We start from the raw sequence: 10,464 nt of genomic DNA on the forward strand, positions 1-10,464 counted from the left end.
AGACAGATAGACAGACAGACAGAGAGATAGACAGAGAGAGAGATAGACAGACAGACAGAGAGAGAGAGATAGATAGATAGACAGATAGACAGACAGATAGACAGACAGATAGAGAGATAGACAGAGAGAGAGATAGTCTTAGAGAGAGTCTCCTCAGTGTTGAAGGGAAAGTGATTGTTTTTCCCGGAGCTCATCAGAGGTGTGGAGGAACACAGGATCCGCTGGGAAACCCTGCAGTCGCAGCTGCTGAACACGGGAACGGGAGAATGAGAGAAACTGCTCAAGTGGCCCTTATGTTTTGTTCCTACATAACAAAAATCCTTTCGGATGAGCCTCAGAAGGGAAAAGAGATGTGAAACTCTTCACCTCAGGTGTGTCATGTGACCCGAGGCTTGTGTCATGTGACCTGAGACTCTCATGCCCTTTGAAGTCATTGATCAGTCTATTCACTTCAGCCAGGTAAAGAGACTTTACGAACACGAGACATTCGTCACCGTGGCATTGATTACAGGCCTAGAAGAGGTTATGTGGATTCCTGGAGCGTATGGAGTCGACACGCACGTGTTTCAGACTTCGGGTAAACAAAAGATCTGTCAAACTCTTCTCTTTCAGTGGAGAGATACTTTTCAAACTGATGCAGAAACACAAGATTAGAAGCATCCTTTTCTGCTGACCTGAAGCGAAGCACGTGACGGTCTCCACGACGGCACAATTATCTATTAAAATACATTATAATGTGTGTGAGGAAGCCAACAGCATCCACTCAACACACACCGAAAACACAAGAACATGTTCAAAAGAACAGCATTTATCTGAACTAGAAAGATTTCGTAACATTAAACACTACCGTTCAAAAGTTTGGGGTCAGTATGTTTTTTTTTTTTTGGGAAAGAAATTAATACTTGTGTATCAATGATACATTAAACTGATCCAAAGTGGCAGTAAAGACAATTATAATGTTACAAAATATTCAAATCATCATATTAGACTGATTTCTGAAGGATCATGTGACACTGAAGACTGGAGTAATGATGCTGTTGATCACAGGAATAAATTACACTTTACTATATATTCACATAGAAAACAGTAATTTTACATTGTAAAAATATTTCACAATATTACTGTTTTTGTTTGTTTTTTTAATCAAATAAATGCAGTCTTGGTGAGCAGAAGAGACTTTTTTTAAAAACATTAAAAATCTTACCGACCCCAAACTTTTGAATGGCACTGTGTATATATATATATATATATATATATATATACACTCACCTAAAGGATTATTAGGAACACATGTTCAATTTCTCATTAATGCAATTATCTAATCAACCAATCACATGGCAGTTGCTTCAATGCATTTAGGGGTGTGGTCCTGGTCAAGACAATCTCCTGAACTCCAAACTGAATGTCAGAATGGGAAAGAAAGCTGATTTAAGCAATTTTGAGCGTGGCATGGTTGTTGGTGCCAGACGGGCTGGTCTGAGTATTTCACAATCTGCTCAGTTACTGGGATTTTCACGCACAACCATTTCTAGGGTTTACAAAGAATGGTGTGAAAAGGGAAAAACATCCAGTATGCGGCAGTCCTGTGGGCGAAAATGCCTTGTTGATGCTAGAGGTCAGAGGAGAATGGGCCGACTGATTCAAGCTGATAGAAGAGCAACTTTGACTGAAATAACCACTCGTTACAACCGAGGTATGCAGCAAAGCATTTGTGAAGCCACAACACGCACAACCTTGAGGCGGATGGGCTACAACAGCAGAAGACCCCACCGGGTACCACTCATCTCCACTACAAATAGGAAAAAGAGGCTACAATTTGCAAGAGCTCACCAAAATTGGACAGTTGAAGACTGGAAAAATGTGGCTGGTCTGATGAGTCTCGATTTCTGTTGAGACATTCAGATGGTTGAGTCAGAATTTGGTGAAAAAACAGAATGAGAAACATGGATCCATCATGCCTTGTTACCACTGTGCAGGCTGGTGGTGGTGGTGTAATGGTGTGGGGGGAGGTTTTCTTGGCACACTTTCTGACAACGTACATCCCTTTATGGCCACCATATACCCATCCTCTGATGGCTAAAATGGCCCCCACAGTCACCACATCTCAACCCAATAGAGAATCTTTGGGATGTGGTGGAACGGGAGCTTCGTGCCCTGGATGTGCATCCCACAAATCTCCATCAACTGCAAGATGCTATCCTATCAATACGGGCCAACATTTCTAAAGAATGCTTTCAGCACCTTGTTGAATCAATGCCATGTAGAATTAAGGCAGTTCTGAAGGCGAAAGGGGGTCAAACACAGTATCAGTATGGTGTTCCTAATAATCTTAAGGTGATTATGTGAAAATAAGGTGAGTGTATATATATATATATATACACTTTTTGGTTTTTTTTTGTACCCACATGGCCAAAATGTGAACAGTGTATCTGAAGAAAGAGGCTGCGTGTGAGTAATAACTCAGGTGTGTTCAGTGTGATTTTACACAGTGATGTTCCTCCTGCTTCTCTAAAACAACCATCTACTGTTGAACTCGTCCTGACCTCGCTTTCAGTTTTATTCAAATGCAGGTGTTCTTCACAGTCAAAACATGTGGTGTGTGTGGCACACACAATGCTTTCACCAATTTCCTGATGTCGAAATGCAATCAGGAAATTAAAATGCCTTAAAAATCCCAGTATTGTGTAAAAAATGGGAGTTTCTTTTCACACAAACTACAGCCAAGAAACTGCAAAATGCAACATCTGTTTCAATCACTCATTTTAAAAAAATGCAGGGTTCTTTCAACCCGAATTTGGGTTAAATATGGACAAACCCAACCATTGGGTTAAAAATGCAATTTAAAAATTAAACGGCTGGGCTTGTCCATATTTAACCCAAATTCGGGTTGAAAGAACCGTGCATTTTTTAGAGTAATACAGTCTTCAGCATGTTGGTATGCAAGTTGTTTTGAATGGTGTTCATATTTCTATGTGGCACGTAACCTGTTCAGATTGCTATTTAGCATGGTTTCTAGATGGCAACTAATCAAAAGAGCACATAAAACATGACCTGACGAAACATGCAAACTGGCAGAAACACACAACAAGGATGTCGGAAGTACAGATGTATAAAGTGGAAATAATGCAAATGTAAGAAAATCTTCACTCCCGACATCTTCCACAGGTGTGTGTTCGAGAGCAACCTGTGTTTACACACCAGCCATGACTAACAGTCAGATATTATTATTAATGTGAGCTCGCATATATAATATATACAAAGCCTGAAGACCAGGAAAAGGCAAAAGAGAGACGTCTGTCAGAAGAAGCAAATATGCATGCCTGAAGACCAACAGAATGATGTCACATTTGCTATAAAAAAATACAGTGTGTTTGTAGAGCCGGCAAACCTCTCCGAATCTACCGACGATTTCATTCAGAAGCCGTAACATAACTGACTGCATCTCACGTGCATTTCCATTTTCTTTGATTTCACCGTCTACATTAACCCTTGTGCATCAATTAAAAAAAGTTACACATAGGTCCATAGTGGACAAAAATGTCAGTGTCATAAAAATAAGATACAGACATAAAGAAGACCCTGGGCAGATTATTGTTGAAGTAAAACAAGTTTAAAAAGTGAAATGAAAAAAAAAAAGTTATATAGGTTTAAATTTATGAACATTATTCTATATAAAATATATATTTATTAAAATATTTATTGCCTTTATTAAATATGGCTTAAGTCATTATAAAAGTACACGAGCCAACATGTTTCGATCAACACGTGGTCTTCTTCAGGGAAAAGAAAGTCTGTCCCTTTGCCCTGAAGAAGACCACGTGTTGATCGAAACATGTTGGCTCGTGTACTTTTATGATTACATAAACCATATTTAATAAAGGCTTTTTAACTTTATCCTTCTCCTCATTGTAAACCTGACTGAGTGCCTGGGACCTGTTTCTCGTTTCGTTGGATCTTTTCCCTACCCCAAGAGCACCCATCACGGACTTTATATACTTCACCTGAGCGCCTGGTTGAACCTTTTACAAATACTATGGAAGCTTGTTTCCGCCACAGATTGATAAAAAATAAAAGGTAATCACAACCTTTTATCTCAGAATTGCGAGGTATAAAGTAAGAATTGGGAGTTTATTTCTTGCAATTGTGAGATAAAATGTCATTATTACCATTTTTATTTTTTATTCTGTGGCGGAAACTATCTCGCAATTCTGACTTTATATCTCGCAATTCTGACTTTATATCTCACAATTCTGACTTTATATCTCACAATTCTGACTTTATATCTCACAATTCTGACTTTATATCTCACAATTCTGACTTTATATCTCGCAATTCTGACTATGTATCTCGCAATTCTGACTTTAGCCTATATCTCGCAATTCTGACTTTATATCTCGCAATTCTCACTTTATATCTCGCAATTCAGACTTTATATCTCACAATTCTCACTTTATATCTCGCAATTCTGACTTTATATCTCACAATCCTGACTTTATATCTCACAATTCTCACTTTATATCTCACAATTCTGACTTTATATCTCACAATTCTGACTTTATATCTCGCAATTCTGACTTTATATCTCACAATTCTCACTTTATATCTCACAATTCTGACTTTATATCTCGCAATTCTGACTTTATATCTCACAATTCTGACTTTATATCTCGCAATTCTGACTTTATATCTCACAATTCTGACTTTATATCTCACAATTCTGACTTTATATCTCGCAATTCTGACTTTATATCTCGCAATTCTGACTATGTATCTCGCAATTCTGACTTTATATCTCACAATTCTGACTTTATATCTCACAATTCTGACTTTATATCTCGCAATTCTGACTATGTATCTCGCAATTCTGACTTTATATCTCACAATTCTGACTTTATATCTCACAATTCTGACTTTATATCTCACAGTTCTGACTTTATATCTCACAATTCTGACTTTATATCTCGCAATTCTGACTTTGTATCTCGCAATTCTGACTTTATATCTCACAATTCTGACTTTATATCTCACAATTCTGACTTTATATCTCACAATTCTGACTTTATATCTCGCAATTCTGACTTTGTATCTCGCAATTCTGACTTTGTATCTCACAATTCTGACTTTATATCTCACAATTCTGACTTTATATCTCACAATTCTGACTTTATATCTCGCAATTCTGACTTTGTATCTCGCAATTCTGACTTTGTATCTCGCAATTCTGACTTTATTTCTCACAATTCTGACTTTATATCTCACAATTCTGACTTTATATCTCACAATTCTGACTTTATATCTCACAATTCTGACTTTATATCTCGCAATTCTGACTATGTATCTCGCAATTCTGACTTTGTATCTCGCAATTCTGACTATGTATCTCGCAATTCTGACTTTGTATCTCGCAATTCTGACTTTATATCACGCAATTCTGACTTTATTACACGCAATTCTGACTTTATATCTCGCAATTCTGACTATGTCTTGCAATTCTGACTTTATATCTCGCAATTCTGACTTTATCTCTCGCAATTCTGACTTTATTACACGCAATTCTGACTTTATATAATGCACTTCTGAGAAATAAAGTCGCAATTATATTTTAAAATGTTTTATTTTTGTGAGATAAAATGTCGTAATTACCTTTTTTATTTTTTATTCTGGGGCGGAAACTATCTCGCAATTCTGACTTTATATCTCGCTATTCTGAGAAATAAAGTCACAATTATATTTTAAAATGTTTTATTCAGAGGCGGAAACAAGCTTCTGTACTGATGGCAGCATAAACAGAAGCTGAGCTGACCACAAAACCACATGCAACAACATCATGAGTGTTTCGCTTCAAACGCTGTGTACACAGCACACACATTACCACACATCAGATCCTATTCTGAGCAGCAGCAGCCTTTTGTCTAATGCAATAATATCAGATTTTAATAGATGCTAATTATAGCCGTAATAGAGAATGAGGGTGTGTGTTTACATGTTTAAGCTCTCGCTATAAGCACCAGGAGTCAGCGATTGTCAGCAGCTCATAGTGCTACTAGAAACCAACGTCACAGGAAAAATGAAGTCTGCTTTTTCTGTTCAAGGTTGTGTAACTTATGCCAAAACAAACACCATTACAGTCAATGCCATGGGCTCTGGGTATTTATAATGGTATAAGAGTCTATTTACAACTATAGATGACTGCAGAGTGCTACAACTTTTCTTTCCTCATCTCTTCTTAAGTTACCATTAACCCTTTCAAACACAAAATTGAATGCATTTAACTCAATAAAACACTGGTTGTTATTTTTATTGGGTCTGTTGTAGTATTTACTCCATGCAAACATAGTTAATGAAACTAGTTTTAACTCAGAAACAACTTAAAACAAGCTCTAGTCTGATATTTTAATAACGCATCAAAGCATACATTCACAGCAACAATCATTTTCATTAACCCTTTGATGGATGACATCTACAGCAATATTAAACCATTCAAATTGTTACATCATCATAATTCTATTTGATTGTCCTCTTAATATTTTTATTTATTTATCGACAGCATTTTAATACGGGCAACAAAAGTTGTAATTTTTGTCTTTCATGTCAGTGGACAGATGTGTACACTTACAAATATAACGACATTCTGCGATGCAAATATGATAATACCGTACTTGGATTTTATTACCATGCCACAGGAACAGTATTTTGTAAGGGATTGTCCTTCAAAATACACAATTCTGTAAAAAATTATATAAGATTGGGAGATTTATTTTTAGTTTAGTTTTGAATTAAACGAGAAATTCTCGAAAGATAAATATTTCTAACTAAACAGTTGCTGGTCCCCATTGACTTACATAGTATGAAGAAAATGATTATGGGGCCCATCAACTGTGTGGTGTCCGACAATATTCAAAATATCTTCTTTTGTGTTGAGCAGAAGAAAGAAACTCATGCTGGTTTGAGTAAATGATGACAATTTTCATTTTTGGGTGAACTGTCCCTTTAAGAATTTCTTTTTGATTTCATAATTCGCGTTTATACCATTATCAATTGTTAGAATGTTCTAAAATGTGTATTCATCCATTTTAATATTAGTATACGAAACGCTTGCATGCTAAGCAAGCATTAAATAATGTTTGTTAATGACTGAATAATGAATGTGTTCTCGTGCACATCAAGACTGTTTAGGGATGAAAACACTGTAAACGTGGCGAAGCGTTTCGCTACTAAAAACCGGACAGTGGTGTTCTTGTTCAATCGAAATCTATTTTTAAATCGTAAAAGACTCTAAAATCTAGTAATACTGTACTGAGTAACACAATATGGACATAATTGTGCGGGTCTCTTACCTTCAAACACAACTCCAGTCCGTCATTTCATAGCAAACACAGCAGATGTGTTTCTCCATCAGGATCCGCGTGTACATTCACATATGATTATCGAATATAAACATCACATGATCATTAAAAAGCGAGAGTAATTCGTAATTCCTCAAGGGCACGAGCGCTGATCATAACCGTGCAACGGGAAATTCTGCAGACCGGTTGCGACTTGTTGCTCAGACGTGCATGCGCATGGGGGCGTGGTTTAATCATATAGGCTCCTCCCCTTTCGTGACTGCTGCTGCGAGCATGTGGACGGATGAGCCTGAGAGTCTCTTGTGTAATAGCGTTTCCTCTGTCATTTATAATCGTACAGTAATTAGACTTAAGTGCTGGGACTGGGGCTAGTTTACACATGTCTTATAACTTTCCTTTTAAATATTTTATAATTTTTTGAATTTCTGTTTTAAAAAATATTATGAACTGTTACTGTTTTCCTGGGTAATAACAGTGAAAATGTTGAATAACAGTGGGCAATAACAGTGCAATAACAGTAAAAATGTTGAATAGCAGTGGGCAATAACAGTGCAATAACAGTTCAATAACAGTGAACATGTTGAATAGTTTTTTGTAACAAAGACTAAATATTTTGTAAAAAGAATGACAATCCATCTACATAAACGTCGTACACTTAATATGCATTCGTATGTCAGCAAAAACTAACAAGAACTTTAACTATAGTATAATGGTATTATTTTAAGCACAATATAAAAACAATGACAATCATTCAGTAGCCTATGGCATATACAGTAGTCTGTATAAATATTCCAGGCCACCACATTTAAATGCAAGGCAATATAAACAACACAGTCTTTTAGATGCACAGTCTCTCTCATACAGTGGGCTGTTTGTGTTTCGCACACCACGCGCGCTCACAAGGACTGAGAGAGCGCGTGCCTTGAATTCTAATCGCGCGCGTGCCTCGCATGTAAAGCGACAGAACATCACGATATGTTCCCTTTCCCTCACACACACACACACACACACACGATATTTTCGGGTTGACGGTGTTTAATATTGAACAAACGTTACATGTCATGTGTCAAATATGCTTTTACGATTTTAAATTTGGCGTATACCAACACTTTCAATGGACACTGCATGCTTGTTGTATAATGTCTCTGCCTCTTTATGAGATCTCCTCTAGCACTCACGCGAGGTTTCCATGGCAACTGCTGGATCTTCAAGCACGCGAGTCTTTTCTTTCCCGCTCTGGTCACCTGATGGCGCGAAGCTGAGCTTCAATAAAAAGTACCTGAGCGACCTTAAACTGGTTTTCAAGAAGTAAAACGTCTTTCCAGAGTTAAAATAATTTTTTTTATAGTAAAACTACGTTTATACACAACTTTCCACAGGTTTTAGCTTCTTTCCCAAACAAAAAGTTGGATGTGATCAAGAAAGCGAGAGTTCAAGGACGAGAATTCATATACCACTTTTACTGCTTAATTTTATATTTGGTCCTTCAGGGCAGACGCAATATTATTTCCAACAATTTAAATAAAAAAATAAGAACATGAACGAGGCTATGGGTTACAATCCATTCAATAGGCTGTATTTTCTTATAATCTTAAATCACGAAATATTATGGAGGGATATATTTTTAGGCACACCAAACTTTGTATCATATAAATATAAATGTAATTATCCCTCACAGCCTTGTTTTTATTTGCGAGAAATGCAATATGGCGTCCATACAGCGATACAATTAAGCTGTCACACGAACAGGCCGAAGAACACATTTTTTCTCTGAAAACAATTAAATGTTGTTCTACAAAAAGTCGCTTCACAATTGGTCGAAGAGACTCTGAGACTGGGTCCCAAAGGCAGGTTAAGGTGCCCCTCTGCTGGTTGAAACCTGGTACTTCAATTCTTCCATGTAACATAAGTGTGACTAAGAAATGAAGGAGAAATTACACCTTTTCTCAGGTCTTCTACTCTGCATTTCTAATATGATAGTCTCTCAGATTGGCCTGGGTTTATGTTTCAAGGTGGCCTGGATCTTCACCTGCTTTTCTATGGTGTTGGTTTTTTACTCTTTTTTTCTTATAACCTAAATTTAGTTAATAATAGTGAACTGGACTATAATCTACTCAGCTGCTTGAATTAACACAGCTATATGCAATAGAAAGGCCAAGAAGTGGTTGGATTTAAACAAACCCTGGTGCGATTGCTCTGTTATTGCGGTTCATTTTAATAAGTGTGAACGCTTCCACCTGAACCAAAGCGGACCGAGACGCTGCAAAGTGGTCTCGCTCCACTTCCAAACAAACTCTGGTGTGGTTCGACTGAAATATGAACGCAACACTGACCAAAAACATGTAAACGAACCAAAAACAGGATGTGATGTCACAAGATGCAACCCTAAAAAGGACAGAATGCTTAAGCATACCTGTTTTTTCTCGTCATAAGAGCGATGATGCCCATCACAGTTCAGTACAGGCGTCAGAACCGAGTCTCCTCGCAGCAGATCTTCATTTGTGTGTGACGGAGGGATTCCTGATGATGTTTTGACTCCTTCACACATATTATAAGCTCTTCACAATTTTTCATCTGCTCAAAATACCATCAGATGTTGGCTACGCACATACAACGACCGCATTTAATCCAGAACACAGCATTGTTCAGTAAGTTCCGTTGCAAAATATCCGAAACAGCAACAGTGTCGGCCCTGATCTGGGCCACATCTGGTACATGTAGATTCCAGATGTGTGTCGGATCCGGGCCAACACTATGTTGCTGTCTGGGATACGTAATAAAAGTCGACCAATCGGGTTGTGAACATATTAATATGCCTTTAGGTTCAGTATCTTTCGGTTCTGAAAAGATGGGTCTTGCTCCGCTTTAAAATAAACTCTAGTGCGGTTTGACAGAAATATGAACGCAAAACAGATCAAAGACATCCGAATGAACCAAATACAGGATGGATGTCAGCAGATGCGACCCTAAAAAGGACAGAATGATGAAGCACACCTGTTTTTTTCTCATCATAGGAGCTACGTTGCCCATTAAAGTTCGATACAGGCGTCAGAAAGTCCAGGAGTGTTTTGACTTCTTTACACATTTTACAAACTCTTCACAAGTGCTCAGAGCTCTG

General features: G+C 37.5%; 1 protein-coding gene across 2 annotated transcripts in view; it reads right to left on the reverse strand.

Annotated features, from left to right (window-relative positions):
• gramd2ab (GRAM domain containing 2Ab) overlaps window positions 1-7,554 on the reverse strand; it is a 40,370-nt gene extending 32,816 nt beyond the window's left edge. Inside the window, exon 1 of one of the 2 annotated variants that reach the window (XM_077235436.1) lies at window positions 7,338-7,554. The gene's annotated coding sequence lies outside the window, so the exon portion shown is untranslated. The remainder of the gene's footprint in view (window positions 1-7,337) is intronic. The other variant, XM_077235435.1, reaches the window with a different exon arrangement.
• Between the last annotated feature and the right edge of the window lie 2,910 nt (window positions 7,555-10,464).

Source organism: Siphateles boraxobius, unplaced genomic scaffold (genome assembly GCF_051911475.1).
Source record: "Siphateles boraxobius isolate OS27281-9 unplaced genomic scaffold, OSU_SipBor_1 191, whole genome shotgun sequence".
NCBI classification, from domain to species: Eukaryota; Metazoa; Chordata; class Actinopteri; order Cypriniformes; family Leuciscidae; genus Siphateles; species Siphateles boraxobius.